This window comes from Cyprinus carpio, chromosome B8, assembly GCF_018340385.1.
Source record: "Cyprinus carpio isolate SPL01 chromosome B8, ASM1834038v1, whole genome shotgun sequence".
Taxonomy (NCBI): Eukaryota; Metazoa; Chordata; class Actinopteri; order Cypriniformes; family Cyprinidae; genus Cyprinus; species Cyprinus carpio.
In genome coordinates, this window is record NC_056604.1 from 18,029,585 (window position 1) to 18,049,543 (window position 19,959).

General features: G+C 36.3%; 1 pseudogene; it reads left to right on the forward strand.

Annotated features, from left to right (window-relative positions):
* Positions 1-19,959, forward strand: part of LOC109070238 — a 123,931-nt pseudogene that overhangs the window by 61,369 nt on the left and 42,603 nt on the right.

Consider the following 19,959-nt stretch of genomic DNA (forward strand, 5'->3'; position numbering starts at 1 on the left):
ACATTTTTGTGTCAACTTGTTTTCTTTTAGGCATAGGTTTTGTATTTCATTTTTGGTGTCATATAATTGGTAGAACCTCACTAACATCTAAATGGAACGACTGGTTACGCAAAGATGTGTTTTCCGTCCAATCCAATCTTCAAGTGGACAATGCTAATTTACAGTACGTCGTGAAAGGTTTAGGAGTAGTTGGTCTACAATATGTTTAGCCTTGATCGTTTTGAGCAGTGGTACTATTCTTTGAATCCACACATGTTTGATCCCAGAGATTGACTTATATCTGTGTATTAGGAGAATTGAAACCACATTTTGCTCAATGGTGGTCCGATGCATTCTAAACAGCCACATATTATCACCTCATGAGTGTCTGATCTACGAGAACCTTCAGAATGAATATCCAAACATTACTGGTTTTGTTTCCACTGAGCAATACACTATGCAACGACGGACTATATAACCCAGCTGGTAGACTCCTTGTCACAAGCATAAATCGCACCATTTAGTGTTCTAATTGTACGTTGTCATCTGATTTCATTTTAGTAACAACCCCAAAGCAATGCACTTGCTGCATTAGAGGTTGCACATAGCTATCAGAGCAGCTAGAGGCGCATACGCGATAGTGAACGGAAATGAACTGCACTTGTCTGCTTGTTAGTATTGTTTTCAGGGTAACTCCTTTATCTCTATCATTCCATAAGCAAAATTTGTCTGATGAGCTTCAGCACTCACAATAGTAGATTTTAAAAGCATAAGCTGAAGATCCAATGAGACCTTGTGCCCTAATTCAGTTCGCCTAAAAAAGAAATTGTGCTAACGTGAAAGAAAACAAGCTGATAAAAATATTTCATCTAATATGTGTGTAATAACGATCTAGCATCAATAAGGGGAATTTAATAACGCACTGTCGTTTTATATGGCTGATAGTTCATTTTCAAAAATGGGCGGAGATTCATATTACGCCTATCTTGTTTCTCATGTGTAAATCACCTTGAGCACAGCTTCATCTCCTGACCTACCACTGTTGATATCAGCTGACAAGGAGGACATGTCCTCTTCTGATCTCACCGCATTTGTGTCCGTAACCAACCAGAGGATAGGAAGGAAAAGAGATCCTCTTGGTTCTCGCACCTGTAAATGTCACATAAATGTCTGATGACATCTGCAAAAGCAATAGTCACTAACTTACTGGAGGCGCGTTCCGGTCTCGCAGTTTGTGAATATATGTATTTCTATGGTTTAAACCTCCATGGGAGGAGTGTGCTTTGGCATTGAGTTCTTTAGCTGATGTGTAGCTAGAAGAAAATGATGAAACGATGGGTGCCCATCGGCGTTTGTAACTAGGAGTCAGCCATTTAGTGCAGAAAACAAGGAGATAGAGGGACCCTATCATGTCCCGCTTACTAAAGATACAGCTATTTTCTCTTATTGACTTATCTTTGTGTCCTTTGTAGCCCCCACTGTACCCTCTGATCCACAAATTCATACCACATCAGTGACACGCTCCCCGTCTTGCGATCAGAGACATTAGATCAGTCTCTTGTGTACCATGTGGTGTGGGTGTGTCGTGTGGGTGTGATCTGTGTTGTGGGTGTGTGTGTGGTCTATTGGGGCAGGTGAGGGGTCTTTGCACACCTCTGTAAATAAAAAATTAAAATTCATTTCAAAAGCCAGGCTTGAGCATCATGCACATCAAACCTGTACCCCTGGACAACAGGTTGCAGTGTGTGCTGTAGGGGGTTTAAAACTCTTTAGGGTTAAAACTTAGCAGAAACACACACAATAAAAGCACGAACAAAAACATAGAATTTGCCATTTGACATCATGGCATCTTTTGGACAGAATGATACTGTGACATTCTACAAATAGATATAAATCCTAGCCCAATCAAGGCCTAAAAAAAAATAAAAAAAAAAATAAAAAAAGCAAAACCAGAAACTACAATCAAGAAAGAGATAAATCAATTATACGATAAACTGATTTTCATTAAGAAATTTAGATATCTATTAATATTAGAATGGAAACATAATGATCGAGAGACAAAAAGTGGGCAACCGTACACTGTTACGAAAGATTTCTATTTTAACTAATGCTGGTGCTTTTGAAACTTTCTAGTACTCAAAGGAATCCGTGAAACGTCTACAGGTTCGCATTCTTACTTAAAAGCAAATTTAGCAATAATAAACAGGCAGTACTTGTTTCAAAATGTTAATAATTTATATGTAGTTTGCATTGAGAAGCAATCAGCATATTAGAAGATTTCTGTACGGATTTGTGTGACACTGAAGATGGGCAGTTATGGCCACTGGACAAAATTCGAGCTTCCGGAATATATAAATGATATCAAACAGAGAAAACATTGTTCTTTCAAATTGTAATAGTTTTTAATAATCACTTCATTTTTTATCGTAGTTTTATTGCACATCCTATGAAGCTTTCATTGTGAGCAAAAAACTGGCCACAAATCAAGCAATTTTGTAGGGTTTTTTTTGTTATTTTTTTAAAACCAGTGCACTATAACTGCGAGGATTTGGACTATTTATCACCCACTTGTCTTCACTCTCGGTGGACTCTCTCTGCAACCTTGTGGACACATTTTTGGCGCTCTACGAGCTGTTCCAGTTCTGTGAACCTGGATATACGGGCATTCTAATGGCGTTGGTCCCCCCCTCCCCCGTAGCCCCTCCGCGCGTCATGCAGGAGCGTTTTCGCTTTTAACTGACACAAGGAGCTGTGCGAGTGAGTGTGTGGAGATGTGGTCAGCAGCTACTGAAGCTGACACGGGGCAGACGTGCAATATCGAGCCGAGGACACAGGAAGAGCTTGTAAAGCCTGTATGCTGGAGCAGAGCAAGAGAACAGAAAGGCAGCGCGGCTGGGATGGTAATACATTAGTGAGTCCAGATTATAAGCCGCTGCCCCTAACTGCCTTGTCAGCATCAGAGAGACACAGGTTGACAGCGGCAGCATAGTCATAATACACCTCTGCAGTAAGAATTAGCAAACTTGCAAAGACAAGCTTCTCACATTCTCATGTGACAGGCAAGGTTATTAATAGATTTTGCATTTAAAAAATTGTTATGCCGTTTTAAATATTTACTTAGATTTATGAAATATATACACAGAAATGTTATTATATAACAGTACCTATACATAATTTATTTCACAAATAAACAAACAAACAGAACCTGTTTTTGACCGTAAGCAATCACTAGTTTATAGTAAGCATTTATAGCTACAGTAGTGCATCCTGGCATTGTTTACCTTCCAGTCCTGAAAACTTTAACTGTGTGGAAAAAGTTGGAAAACTAAAAAAAAAAAAAAAAAATAAAAAAGACAAAATAAAATAGTGAATATAAATATTTAAAGTCACTGTAGACTGTGATTAGTGTAGTCTAAAGTTTCTTCAATTTTACTGAATTATATATACTTTCTAACCGTTCCAGTTTATAGTGATTTTAAGTAAGTGCATCTGGCATTTGTTACCACAGTTAGAACAAACTCTTTCTAAACCAAAAGTTAGAAAACCAAACTAAAAAAAAAAAAGCTGTAAGTTTCAATAACCGGATTTGTAAAGCCCAAGATCATTAGAACTGACCATGCACACAAGTTTATGAAAGCTGTGACAAGATTCTCGGACCTAACCTGTAGGGAATTACATGAAACGAACTGATAGAAAAAGACGGCACAGATTGTACTACCAATTTTGAGGCCTTTTATTTTAAGGTATTTTAATACCGCTAAAGTATTTTCTCCTCATCTGCAGTGTCCTGTTTTACAGACTCAGGCATGGGTGTATTCCAGTAGCTCCCAAAAATAACAGTAAAGTAAGTACAAAAAAATACAGTACATTGAAATACTTATTTTTTTCTGTTATTTTAGGAAGCTACTGGGACTGTGATTAAAATCTACTATGCACTGTTATCGATGTTATATGCAATAGTTCACACCCAAAAACGAAAAATATATTCACCACGCAGGCATTCCAAAATGTAGATGAGTTTGTTTCTTCATCATAACAAATTTGGAGACATTTAGCTTTACATCACTTGCTCACAATGGGTCCGTCTGTAATGATGGGTGCCGTCAGAATGAGAGTCCAAACAGCTGATGAAAAAAAAATAATCCATAAGTATTCGACATGACTCCAATGCATTAGTTAAAGTTTTGTGCAGAGAAAAGCTGCACTTTTAAATAAATAAATTCATCATCAGTCCATCCAGTGGGGCTCGATAGTTTGGGCACCCAAACTTGCAGAATCTGTGAAAATGTGAATAATTTTCAAAAAATAAGAGAGATCATACTAAATGCATGTTATTTTTTATTTAGTACTGTCCTGAGTAAGATATTGTACATAAAAGACGTTCACATTTTGTCCAGAAGACAAAAAAAAAAAATTGCTGAAATTATTAAAATAACCCCATTCAAAAGTTACTGTGTGTGGTTACCTAGATGATCCATGACTGTCTTTCTGATTTGTGATGGTTGTGCATGAGTCCCTTGTTTGTTCTAAACAGTTAAACTGAGAACTGTTCTTCAGAAAAATCTTTAAGGTCCTGCAGATTCTTCAGTTTTCCAGCATCTTTGCATATTTGAACCCTTTCCAGCAGTGACTATGATTTTGAGATACATCTTTTCACACTGAGGACAATTGAGGCACTCAAACACAACTATTAAAAAAAGTTCAAACATTCACTGATGCTCCAGAAGAAAACAAGATGCATTAAGAGATTTTGAAGATCAATGTAAATTGTATTTAATTTGTGTTCCGGGGGAAACTTCATCGTGTTCAACACATTTTCACAGATTCTGCAAGGAGTGCCAAAAAATATAAACCCCAACAAAATAAAAAAAATATGAACAACTAAAACTTAATCAAAAGTTTTTACCCCCCCAACTCTTAATGCATCTTAATGCATCTTGTTTTCCTTCTGATGCACACATCAAAGCACCGTTTACATGGGGAAACAGCTCTGAACAGTTCTGTTGGTGGATTTTGTTTTGAGAAGAGAACAAGGAATGGACTTGTTCAATGAAGGAAGCATTATTTAAGATTTTAAACTGGTATTTTGACACTGTTTAAAGATAAAACATTGTAATGATGAATTTGTTCATTACAAACATGCACTTATGATTATTGTGTTTTTTTTTTTTATCAGCGGTTTGTTTAAATTCTCATCTGTCATTATTTATTACGGTTTGGATTGTTTTTTTTTTTTTTTTTTTTTTTGGTTCATTTTTGGGGTGAACTATTCCTTTAAGAAGAGTGTAGCCATGTAAAATAATAATAATAATAATAATAATAAAAATAAAAAAACCTTGCATGCAAAGTTGAGTGAAATCCAGAGTGAAAAATGCAATCAAACACAGCCTGAACAGCAGGGGGTCTGAAGTTGCCCTGAAACTGTTTTTTATCAGTTTTGACAGCACCATTAAACTGCTTCAAAATCAAAACCCATATTCATGTGTGTGTGTGTTGTGTATGTGTGTGTGTGTGTGTGTGTGTGTGTGTGTGTGTGTGTGTGTGTTAGCTTAGGTGTAAATGTGTGTCACTCACTGTGTGGTCTCAGAGGGGAAAGTGAAGTGCTTAGTGTTCATTTCAGATACATACTGTATAAAACATGCCTAGTCCGCAGAAGCATTCACTATCCACAATACCACTGCATTAATCACACGTGTCAGCACATTTCCATAAACACTGATTATAGTCACAATATTGCACTTCCTCACGCAACACTGTTCCTTGTCTTGCTGTGAGGAGTTTTTTGTACAGCTTTGCACGAAAAATTGTTTAAATCACACATATGGAATTATATTGGATTTTGCATGGATTTACATAATCACAGATGACTTACTTGTTCCTGCAAAATGGATGCATATCAAACTCTGTCATTTGAAACAATAACAACAATACAATTCTATTAGTAAGTGGCATATGGCTTAACTAATGAGGAAGGTGTGTGGAATAAATACAAACTTCATACTGGATAGATAGATAGATAGATAGATATAGATATAGATAGATAGATAGATAGATAGATAGATAGATAGATAGATAGATAGATAGATAGATAGATAGATAGAATCTCAAATTACAGTTTCCACAAAAAGTATTAATCAATATTAACAGCAACTGTTATTTCAAAACTGTTAATAATTAAAAATATTTCTTGAACTGTAAATCAGCATATCAGAACTATTTCTGAAGGATCATGTGACACTGAAGACTGGAGTAATGATGCTGAAAATGCAGCTTTGCCATCAAAGGAATAAAATACAGGGGAAAAAAATTATTAAAACAGAAACAGTTTTTATTTTTTAAATTGCAATAATATTTCACAATATTACTGGATTTTTGATTTAATAAATTCAGTTGTAGTAAGCATAAGAGACTTTTATTGAAAATATTTTTAAAACATCAACATTTTTAGTATATATTTTAATTTTTTTCGAATGATTACCATATAGAATAAGATATTAGTGATGATGATATTATTATATTATATTATTATTTAAAGTATATTATTTTGGTTTGTTTTTCAACAGAAAGAGAGACATCTCTCAATACATTTTCTTAAATAAAAAATAAATAAATATAATGTGCTACTGAGGAATATTATAAGTCGTTTAAGTTCTGTTTGGGAACTCTGCTTAGCTCGAGAAAAAAAAAAAAAAAAAATTCTTCCAAATCAGGTCAGACAGTGTCTTATGGGCCTTTCTGGAGAATTGGACATAAAATTAATTATTTATTTGGAAGGGCAGAAATAAAACCATTCATTCCTGTGCTCATTCTGAAGAAGGAAAATCTAATTATTTTACAAAATGTACACAAATAATTTCTGTTGCCTTTTCTTTGCTCTCCTCCACCACATTTCATCTCATGTAGGTGGCGCAACATAAGCAATGTGCTGTTCTTTGTGTAATGAAGTCTTTCAGAAAGATGTCTGCTTTTGACTTGGCAGACCCCTCTATGCAACAGGAGGCTAAGGAAGGACCAATTAATGAGCCCCATTTGATCTGAAGTCACTAACTCCATCTATCACTTTCCCATCCCTCCATTAAATATGTTTAGGTAATTAGGCTAAATTAATGAGCAAAGCTGGGGCACAGCCTACCAGGAGTAATTGCCTGAACTAATCCACTGCCTCTACATCTGCGACAAATGAAACACTGGGAAGGCATGGAGTGTCAATATTTGCTTTACATTCACACATGCATATTTCACTTTCAAACAAAATGGAAAACATGCTATTTCTTGTGATGTTTAAAATTTTATCCATTTTAAAAAATTCCATGGCCATTCTGCCCTTTTTTTGGGTTCCTTATTTTGTATTACAGTCATATATTTTCTATTATTCTGATATTAAGAAGCATCTGTTTATATTCTCACCAGCTGCATCAACATGCCCTGCACAGTAATGACCTCATGAACCATGCAAGAATACAAAACCTACTTTACACTCCAGCACTTCCTCCCTCTGGGTAGCATGGAGCTGAAACTTCCCTTCACACCAATGAAGGGAAAAGCCCAGAGGGTCCTCATTAACTCTGGGTTAGAGGTGCGCTACACCCAAATCCACTCCCCCACACTTAGTGTCAAGACCTGCCGAGGCTTTTTCTACACGCTCAGCATGCAAGGAATAGCTCTGGGGCAGGCCAGCACTAAAGGACAAATTCAAACGAATGTTACTTTGTGCCTTTGTAGGTAATCTAAGCTCACAGGCAGGGCCGATAATGGTGTAAATTAAAAGTGTTAACGATTGTAAGATACTGCTGAGACACTGGGCTTCCAAGGAGGAAAGATATGATCTGCTCATGGGCTGAAAATCACAGCAATTTGCTTGTCTTTGAAACCTCTAGGATATGAATGTGTAGATTTTTACGTTTTGTATATGCCTCATTAAATGTCATTATAATGCAAGTCGTTAGGTTAACATCATATAGCATACTGGTGTATGTTGTAATGTCTAATTGTTTTCAACTGTTTTTAAATGATCATTCTACCTGCTCTTAATAGACTGTTAGTTTTTATGATGGATTGATTTATTTGAAGAAGGTTCGTATGGAAGCTTGTTTCCATCCATGGGAGTTAATAATATAAATATAATACGAAAATAATAATAATACCTAATTAATAATATAGATTAATCTTACTACAATAATAAAAAAGGTAATTGAACTTCTTATCCACAATAATGCCTTATAAGCTACATACTGCTAGCACAGTGCAAACTTCGTTTTTCGCCCATTCTGAGAAAAAAACTCTGTATTTTCTTCTTGGCAAGTCTGGTTTTGTATTATTATTTCTGGGAAGACAAAACAATATTAAAAGGTATTTGTGACTTATATCTTGCAACTGTGAATTCTTTTCAGAATGTGAGAAACAACCAAAAAAATTCAAATTTTGGATATACACTTAGAATTGTGAGTAAAAAAGTGGCAATGCTCTGTTTCGGTAGTATTTATTCCATTCATCATTCATTCATTCCATTCCAGTGCTTCCATACTTATCTGTCATATAAGTCTGCAGTGAATAGAGCTTTACATTATCACTAAGTTTAGATTGTGACAATGTTTTGGTGGACTCAGTCCATACAGTTTTTTTTTAATTCCTCAAAGTTACTATGTAAAGCTGTCTTTAAATAAATGCAATGCTTTTGCCTTCTGGAGAATTGGACATAACAGTAATTATTTTATTTGGAAGGGCACAAATGTAAAACCACTCATTCCTGTGCTCACTCTGAAGAAGGAACATCTAATTATTTTACAAAATGTACACAAATAAATTTCTGTTTACTTTTCTTTGCATCTCTCTCCACCCACATTCAATATCATGTAGGTGGCGCAACATAAGCAATGTGCTGTTCTTGTGTGTAATGACGTCTTTCCAGAAAGATGTCTGGCTTTTGTGACTTGGCAGACCCCTCTATGCAACAGGAGGTCTAAGGAAGGACCATTAATGAGCCCCACATTTAATCTGAAGTCACTAACTCCATTCTATCACTTTCCTAGCCCTCCATTAAATATGTTGTGGTAAATTTAAAAAGGTTATTGTGACTTTATATCTTGCAACTGTGACTCTCTTTTCAGAAATTGTGAGAAACAAAGTTCAAATTTTGAGATTATAAAACTTAGAATTTGTGAGTAAAAAAGTGGCAATTGCCTTATTTAGTTTAGTTATTCTCATCTAGTTGAGATTGTGACAACTGTTTTGGTGGACGACAAATCCCATCTCAGTATTTTTTTTAAGTCCTCAAAATTTACTGTGTAAAGCTGTCTTTTCTACATGGAATGCTTCTTTGCATCAAACGGAATAGGCATGGCCATCTATAAAAAGTACAATGGAAAGTGCCAAAGCTATGGAATAAGGTAAAGTATTTCAGTACCATGGTAGGTACCATCTGATCCATGGGGTACAGACATAGTACGTTTTTCTAAAAGTGTTGGAAATCACTTGCAGTAATGAAAAAAAAAAAAAAAAAAAAAAAAAAAAACAACTGTTTGATTGAAATGGAACAAGAATAAAAAAAAATAATATTAATGTAGTCAATTAAATTTCATTTACCTAATTAAATACACTTGCGGCTTAGTAAGTCTGATAAAGTTGTCTTCCCTGTGGGGATATAAAAAGCCACATCATCAATGGCTCTGAGAAATGAATGACCGAGGGGCGGGGAAAGAGGGTGGCATAATCCGTTCTTGTCACGCCCTATTTTACCCGGTCACAAGCACAGCAAAATACACCACTAATAACTACCCCAAAATGTGACAAAACATTCACCACCCCATGACAAATGCTTATGTATTTTTTTACATCTTACAGACCCGAAAGGCAGAAAAAGTGGGTGGCAATACATTTAACTGTGCTATGTTTGTGCAGTGTATATGGAAGACAAAACCGTGAGAACCTTATCAGACATGGTGCTATAACGAGAAGAGAAAAAAAAAACCTTGGGTGTGATGAAAAAAAGTACTTGAGAGGCCTAATAAATTGGAAACCTCTTGAAGTTTCAAATGATTCCGAGTCATAATAGACCAATCTGATTGATTGGCACAAGCGTTCTTCAGAATTATAGTGTAGTGTCTGTGATTGTTGTAGAGAAGGGGCTCCTAAGCATGTTTTAGTGTTGTTGAAGTGTGCAAGCACAATTGTGTGTGATTATCACAGACGAGTTCGATATCTAGTAATTAAGGCGTCAATGTTTCTATTCAGATTCGACAGCATTCTGTTAATGATTTTCTGTTTAAAAGGACAGATTCCCAATCAAAGACAATTGAAACACGACCTTTAAATGTGTTTGAGAGGACATGGCTTTAAAAATACTTGCCATGTTTAAGCATTTGATCACTTGAATGCTTGTGGTTCGAGGGCTCTGTAATAAAAATGGTACACCTGATGTAGGAGACTGTCAGAAAATCTCACACACCCGACCAATCAAAGTGTCACGATCACACACCCAAGGGAAAAAAAATGAAGAGATAACATCAGAAAAAGTACTCGAGAATCAGGGTCATTTGTATGTTTTAAAGGAAAAGGGGAGTGTGTTTAAAGAAATAGCTCTCCACAAAATGAGATCTGCCATCATTTACTCACCCTCATGTCGTTCGAAACCTGTGTGACTTGCTTTCTTCTGTGGAACACTGTATATGAAATATTGAAGACTGTAAACTTTGGAAACCATAACTTTTAGCTCTGTTCTTTGCATGAAAGTAAATCATTTTTTCACAGGTAATCTAGTGCTCAAAAGAGTTTAGCAAATGAGCTGAACATGAGAGCTGTATCAGGTCTTATGTGAATGATCATAATCAGAACGGTGTATTTCACAAAACCATTGTTTTGAAGCAAATCAGACATTGCTACTTCTCACTCTATTAGTAATGACAAAACTTGCGACCATATTTGCTTTTGGTAAACATACCCCAGACAGATAAAAAAAAGAGTTCTGTTTTAATAATTTGAAGCAAATCAGACATTGCTACTTCTCTCGTGCATTTTTTTAAAATAAGGGTGTCAGCAGGGACTGACTGGGAGTAAATAACGGCCCTGGATATTCTCCAAAATAGGCCCTCCAAAACTACAAACAGCCGCTACTATCTCACAATATTACAGCAATCCTGTCGCATTTTATGGCAAATAACATCACAAAACCCCATGGTGACCTGCTGAAAAAAAACAATAGAAACCATCACAGAAATTCTAATGGTTTCCACTACAAATGCCATCACAAACATTACAAACCATCAACTTTTAACAATTAAAACCATTAAATAATGGTTTCATGTTAGTGCTGTCTAATGATTAATCGCGATTAATCACACCCAAAATAAAAGTTCTTGTTTACATAATATATGTGTGTACAGTAGCAGTCTTCAAAGAAGTGTCCTGACTGACATTGAGTCCTAATGAATACATTGAGTCTTTACTTGGGAAGCAATTCTGCCCACATCACTAATAGCACTCTGCACTGGAGACTCAAAAGCATTTGTTTTAAGCGGAGATGATGTTAGTATGTTGCTTTTACTGCTTGTTTGCAATGCTTTTCTGTGATTTCCTTCACATCAAAGGACATATGCGGCCAAACACGAGTTTTAGGCCAAAAGTAGCATCTTAGAAAGCAGCATGATTAAGTTGTCTAGCGTTTCAGACAAGCTTTATGTTGGTAGCGCCACAATAATGGATTAAAATGCGTATCTCTGGTTATAATGCACATGACACCACCCTCGTCTGTGCCCTGGCTCCAGAGCACCAGCAGAAGCACCTCCAGAGGCTGAAGATTTTATGGAATCCTGCTGTCAGGGCAATCACTGATGGTCTGTGTGGGGGGTCCCAAAAAAACCTAATTTACTTTTAGTGTGGCTTAATAATAAACGTTGCGACTCTAGCCATGATCCCGGTTCATTTGCCCTCCTGCTGTTTGACTGGAGTGCACTTTAAATGACTTTGTGTTACACAACGTTGCACTTACTAAACACATGTCAGTGCGTACAGTGCTGTTTTCTCAAGCACGCTGCATTCATTCTGATAGGCCTTCTATCCTGGTTTCGCATGCAGCATGCAGTACTTTTGGTTATTGTGTGTTCACAATGAGCAGATATTTCACTTACTTGTGCTTTATGGTAAAGATTTGAACATCATGTACAGATGTGTTTACATTCCATTGTCATACTAGAGTAGTAGTCTTTTGCCCAGATTTTAGCCACAATTTACAGTCTGTATACAATTCATTTTTTTACAGTCTGACTGGAAGTCTGCAGATTTGAGTTAACAGATTTCACAGAAAATCCCATAATGTATGATAGGCAGACTCAAATTTTAGCTTCAGATTATGACACTATCCAGGCAGAGGAAAAGCAAAGATTTTTTGACATTTGAGATGATTTTAGAGCACATATTGTTTTCAGTTGTCATGCTATCAACAAGGTGCATGTTTCTACATGAGTTTGTGTTCAGAGCAACACAAACTCATGGTCTGGTAGTGTGTGTGATCCTCAGTTTAGTGTCTCTTTACAAACGCTGGCAAATGTGTGATACCTAGTGTGAACATCAACCTATTCAGTTCAAAAAATGCTGAATCATTCAGGAACTAAACACAATTTGATTGTCTGACTGCGAGTTATTAAAATATTCATTCAAATGATTCATTCAGAAAAAAAAAATGCTGATTTATTAAGCAACTAAACAACTGACTGACTGTGATGTGGGTTTTGAAACATTCATTCAAATGATTCATTCAAATGCTGATTCCTTCAGTAACAATACAATTGACCGACTTTTGCAAGTGAGTTATTGACATCATTTATTCAGCTGATTTCGTTGAACAGACCAAAGGGGCAAATGATGTGTCTTCTTGGTTCTTTCTTTTTTTGTCAAATTTATATAAAGTCATTGTCACAAACTCGCAATCATGAACAGTTTTTGTCACATGTTCCTTTCTGAATATGAGTGACAAAACCATAAGCCAGACTTTGTCAGAGGGAGTACTGATCCAGATCATATATACATATATAATCAACTGAACTAATAAAAAAAATATATATATATTTGTGTAGTAAACAAATGATTTAATTCTTTTGATACCATAAAATATTCCTCATAATTAATGATGCATTAGGTCAATAATATTATCCACGTCTGATGCTAAGGGGGTGCATTGGTGGGCCTGTATACTGCAAATACATAACTTTGTTGTTCCTTTCATTTCAGCCTTGCTTATATGGTTAGAACATCACTCTTGCTATGGTAACTACAATGCATTGACATTCATACATTTTAAGTACAGCTTGGTGTCCAAATACATTTGGGGGGGCACTGTAGAGTGTTGTCAAAAAAGTCTTATTTAGAGGCCAAGACAAGCAACATGTGCTTTTTGAATAACTTAAACATTTCTCCAGGTCTTAGTTTCACTCTCCTGACTGGACCTTCCACTTGGCCGACCTACGGAACTTTTGTTGAAGATGAATTCACAAATCACTACAAGCTCCTCTGGCCTAACCTGGTGACTGCTGCCCACTGTGTTTCCATATTCTGGCCTCTTTCCCAGGAAGAAGTTGGCCTTCGTGGTGAAACGAAACGGGGTAAGCACTGCATTCTGAGTACTGTTATCTTTATCCTTGAGCTAAAGAAGGGTGATCGTTAGACTCTGTCTCACTTTCGAATTACCATAAGTTAAATGCATTTTTGAAGGCAGCTGTTTCATGATTCTGCCACATACTCCAAATTGCAAACAATTATATATTATTATATACTGTATATGCTACATGATCCCCTTTATTTTTTTTTTTTTTTTTTGATAAAAAAAGTGCATTGCTGACTGTAGGATACAACCCTAGAAGAAAGCATGCTGCAGTGAATTTTGCTGTTTCATCATGATGAATATTGGCAGTCATTTCAAAATATATTTTTTTTTATTATTATTTTTTTTTTATGGAATCAAAGATTGCATTGCTTCAAAGATCACATCAGTCTGACTGTCTATCTTATATAAATTATATTATTTCATGCAATTGGAATCACAAAATATTAGAGACGTTATTTTGTTACAGAACATTGGTAATTTACAAAACCTTCTGCCAATGCAGACTGGAGGTGGTATTTATCTATCTGTCTGCAGGTTATTTCTCATATAGAGAATCACTGGCAGTTTTAATCTTTTCCTTATACAGTTATTTTGTTGAATATTCATCCTTAAGATAAACCCCCACTGACATGAAGGAAAATCCTGACTGAAACTCTGGCTTGCATGTTGAAAGTACAAGTGGGAAATACACAGACTGAACTGCTGATGCAGCAGTGCAGCTTTAAACTCCCTTTCAAAAAATATACTCAATAATCTGGCAAATCTAAAACTACTAATCCTTCAGTATTCACCAAACTTACTTAATAAAAAAGCGCAAGCATCGCTTTTTAGAGGCAGCACCACTAAGACAGCATGATAATTAAAACATTAGCGATAAGGGATTAGTATTCAAATTAGCTCAATGCAAACAATGTGTTAAAAAATACACTCACTTAAAAAAAACAAAATGTGTAAAATAATAAGGACTTGCTTTCAGGGGAATATATAAGCACAAACCTCATTACATTATGTTAGATTTATGCTTCAACATTCTTAATGTTGATTAACATAATTCAACTTCTTTGAAAATAAGCAGTAATATTTTATGCAATATTTTAGGTTGCTTGATTGTTTGCTTATTTATTTATTTATGGTGAGTTGCATTCAAAATCATCTTGTCTCAAAAATCGAAGGATGCTCTGATAGTTCAGTCTGAATGGGCTTGAAGCCCACAGACATGCCAGCTTTTCACTTCACAAGATGTTGATTGATTGGACTGGAGTCTTGTGGATTATTCGTGGATTATTGTGATGTTTTGATTAGCTGTTTTGACTCTCATTCTGATGGCACCCATTCACTGCAGATGGATCCATTGGTGAGCAAGTGATGTAATGCTACATTTCTCCAATTTTTTTTCTGATGAAGAATCAAACTCATCTGCATATTTAATGGCCTGAGGGTGAGTACATTTTCAGTTAATTTACATTTTTGGGTTTACTATTCTTTTAAACTCTTGTACAACATGCTAAAGTCATGAACCCTGGGAAACTAAGGTGGTGATGCAGAAGTGTCTGCTTGCACTAATGAGAATGGATAGCTGCAGGCTGAAGGTTTTCTGCTCTAGTCCAGAGAGGAGAGTCTTTTTCATCCCAGTCATTAATGCCTGATAAATTGCTGTGGTCTTCCCACTCACTACCTTCGTTCATGCATGTTAAAGTGGTAATCCCTCTCTCACCGCCTCTTATTTGATTTTACTGATGGCAAAGGCAATTATAGTGTTTTTTTATTTTTTTTTTTGAAGACTTTCCGGTTAACAATGACACAATCACAAACCTGCAAATGAATTACTATAAACCTATGGAAACCCAGCACTTTCTTAACGATATGCTACTTATTTAATGGTCTAAGGAGTCATAAATGTTATTAATGCTGTAATCCTTGAATCAAGCTCACCCATACACTGGCCTCATCTTTTAAATTGAACATTAATTTTAGTTTGCATTACTTTTTAACTTTGCCATTTTCACTGGCTCTGTAGGATTTTCAAAAGAGCAGAGTATAAAGGAAGATGAAAAGAAAAAGGAACATGAGAAAGATTGCCTGTCTAGTTAAAAAGAAAAATCTTTATCTAAATAAATGTAGCTCAAAGTTCTCCTCAAATGCCACTGAATAAAGGTAAAGTCCATCACCCCCTAAAGCAAGTTAATTTGCTCTGAGGAGAATGTTTTAAGACAGCTTCTCTTTTCAAAGAAAAAGCTCTGGGAAGACCAAGCCATTAAAAAGAACAAACCTTTTTTTCTATTACTCTTGTGACTTTCTTTTTCTTCATATTTCAGCTGAGGAGTACCACGAAATGTACATAAAAGCACTTGCTTTAATGATTTGGCAGATCATTTCCTGTAATATGCCTGGAAAGGTCAGCATCAAATGAGCATGAAAAAGATGGACAGGATAAAGGATCAATGCTAATGGAAATTTCTCTGTCACTGATCATTTTCCAAAATCTAGAGAGACGCTGTTTAAAGAGCCTAAATGAGAGAATTGAGCAATTCCAGGAGATGATACAGATGATTAAAATATTAGTCCAATGAACATTCAGTGCCAAAAATAATTGTTTTTAATAAGCATTTTCTTGTTTTCCTCTAAAAAAAAATCTCAAAGATAATTAAATGATGTAAAACTAGATACAAATTCATTTGAGACTTATTTTAGAGAATATATCTTGAAATAAACATAAAACTTTTTTAATTAGGCTTGATTTTTTCACCCTACAGTTAAGCAAGAAAAAAAAATCGAATGCATTAAATAATAATAAATAAACTTAGCTCAAGAAGCATTTGTTGAAAACAAGTCACTCACCCTCAGGCCATTCCAGATGTAGATGAGTTTGTTTCTTCATTGAACAGATTTTAATTAACTTACCATTACATCACTTGGCTCCTGCATATGGATCCTTTACAAGTGGAATGGGCGCCGTCAGAATGAGAGTCCACAAACAGCTCATAAAACTATCAGCAGTGATCCACAAATAATTCAACAGACGCCATTGATTCCAATCCATCAAATCATATCTTGTAAAGCTTGTGAAAAGTTGTCTCTCCTGATTCAGGAGAGAAATATGCCTTTCAAATTCAAAAACAGTCCAAAAACAATTATAAACAAATATGTCACATTTTGATGTGACGGAGAGGGACAACAGTGCATGGGGTTTTTCACCGAAAGAAGAGTTATTATGGATATTGAAGCAATTGTTTAAGGTTATAACGCCATAATGAAGGATTTGTCCCTTACAAACACACAACATTTTGTTTCATTAATTGATGTTAATGAATTAATTGATGGCCTGGAGTGTATGTGGAAATTACGTGTGGGACTATTGTGATGTATTTTGATCAGCTGTTTGGACTCTCATTCGACGGCACTCCATTCATGCTGCAGAGGATTCATCGTGCAAGCAAAGAAATATACTGCTTAATTTCTCCAAATGTGTTCAATGAAGAAACAAACTCATCTCGATATCTTGGATGGCCGAAGACGGTGAGTATCCTACTTTTTTTTTTATTTTTGGGTAAACTACAGTATTCCCTTAATATTCATACAGCATTTCAGAACACTTGCACATTGCACAGATTCACATTGAAAATTAATAGATTTTACTCGCAAAATTTGCACAGAGAAATCATAATGTATTTTTGGTAGGTTGTTTTATTTCATATAATAACTAAAATATATTGGTATTTGTTATTATGGATATGCTATTTTACTATATTACATAGGCACAGGCATGTAACAGATCCCAGTTATTAAAACAATTAGAGTACATATGCTGCTGGCCACCATAAGATATTTTTATAGAGCTCTACAATTATAAAAAAGGCCAAACATCTCTGTTCTCTTAAGCATGTAATTAGATATGTTCTACCTAGCTGGGACCAAAGACTCCTAGACCATTTTCCCAAATGGGATCAGAAAGATTAAATGGTGGGATGCCCTTCCTGGTGATTTTAACAAAGGGGTGAGGTGAAGCAATAGAGCCTGGAACAAAATGGTTCCCTCGAGGGTTCAATTCACACTTTAATTACTCTTTTAATTAATCACATATGTACATATCGGTCCCCACAGTAGAACAGAGAACATCAGCTATCAAATGGTGCAGTACTGCTTTTTCACTTGACACTTTTGACAACTAAATATTCAGAACTGTGATCAAAACAGACTGAGAAAGGGAACGAAAGAAGAAAATGAGCTCAAACATGTATCCTACGTGTTGCGCATGAATAAACTGCATACGCTATGACAAAATAATATGTGCCAATCACTGGAGCCAACAAAATCTTCTTTTTAAAAATCCACATAATTAGGAGTGCTGCACCAGTGCTACTTTTGTCCACTTGCCCTTGAACTGTCCTTCCAAATTAATAGCACTCCAGTTGCAGACAGATGTGCAGAAACCTTCAAAACCTCAGTTGGGATGAATCGGATTGTTTTTTAAAAGTGTCTATTATCATACGATGCACATGGCTTGGAGTAATGGCGCACTTGCTTACGTGTGTGACAAAGAGTTTTTCTCAGAGACAGACGATCCTAGGGAAACCTACGATGTCGCCACCTCAAACCAACGCCACACTTTTATCAACCCAAGAATTTGGACCACCAATGCCTTCAACATGTGCCAACACATAAGACGAAGAATCGTCTCTTATGTCTGTTGAACCTAAACAGACACTGCATTTGTTCCGCTGGGCACGGAAACACGTACCTACCTCAGCTGCCATAACAACAGACAGCTATTCTGTGGTCATGCAGAGTGATATAAGACTGAAGAGAAACTGGCCAGGTATTGTGTTGCTCATTTAAAATACTTAAAGCGCAACTTTTGAGGTGTCAGCTGATACACAATGGGGAGAAGTAGGCCGGATAACATGACTATGTAATCATTAAAATAATTCATCTAGTCTTCATTGCAGCAAGCTTCATGTTTCCAGACTGTCTGGTAGGTAATCTGCAATACGTTTACTGTGGCGACGTAATAACTCCTGTAGTGTTATTGCGTTGCTGGTTGTGATTGCCTGCGGATATCAAACACACTAATGCATGATGTTATAGAGAAGGCATATGTTTAAACCTGATGCTAAAATGAGGAATAACAGGTTGCTTTACGCAGTTTCATGAATGCCAAATCATTTGCTATGCCGGTTGCTTCTGTCTTTCTGTATAGAACTCTCTTTAGCATTCATCAGACGGCCTCTGATGTACAAAACTGTCCGGCTTTCTCTCCCCCCCCCTAAACAAAGAGATTGGATGATTCAGTTTACAAGCATGACACGTGAGTTCTTACCTAGTGGCTCTTCACCAGGACAGCACAGCCATAAGAATGTGGTGGTCGTCCGTGGCGATAAGTTCCAAGCCACAGAGAAACCATACGTAAAAAAAACACAATATCAAGATCTAGCTTCAGGACATCTTTTATCTTGGCTGGTGGGCTCCTGTTTATTATCGTTATTGATGTCCACAGAAGACGACACATTTTCGCCACCACCCAGACAGCCATTGTCCACGCTGTCACAACACCACGAGACCAACCTAGATTTACTCGTCACGCCCAATGGGCCCCCACACGCCAACCCGCGAGGGTGGATTATACACTTAATTCGAGATCTACAAATATAGATTACTGTAAACAACCCACATTAGTTGCTCTTTTAATAAGGCTACATAATGAACATGTTATTCATCTCTTGGACTAGGCACACCCATAATTACCTAATCTCTACGAAAAAAGAGAACTCTTCCTTAATAAACATGGACTTCACGACTGATAAAAAAGTTACATTGAACAAAACATAATGACACAAAACTATCGTTATTTTTTTATCTGTCATATACATCGTGACCCAAAGGCGCCCCGTGGTGTCAGCGTCAGGTCTCTACCGCCCATCTACGTCGAAATGGTCAACCTGGCGGTGCACTTCAAAATCCGAAGATACGTAGGCGTATCCCAGTGGAATTTTGTGCCCTATCCTGTTTACATGGAATTCAGTAGTATATACTCATACAGTAGGGACATTGTAAGGTTATGAATGCCCACCTCCAAGTCTTTTAGTGATGTGGAGACATTGAATATTCCAAGCACCATTACATGGCCATTGGTCACCTATAATTCGCCACCTGCTGATCTAATCTATCCAATTCGTCCGCTTTGCCATCATTACCTTTTCCCAACCCGTTATGTCCCTTCGTGCGGTCACAGTGCCAATCTGTGCATTTGATATGTACCACAACCAGTTTTTTCCCCATTCTGTGTTATTTGTTTGGTAATGATCTTGTGTTTTATTCGAGTCACATGTGTCTTCATGGATACTTACGAACTCGCCACCTGTGGTACAACCAATCTTATATAGTGTTAT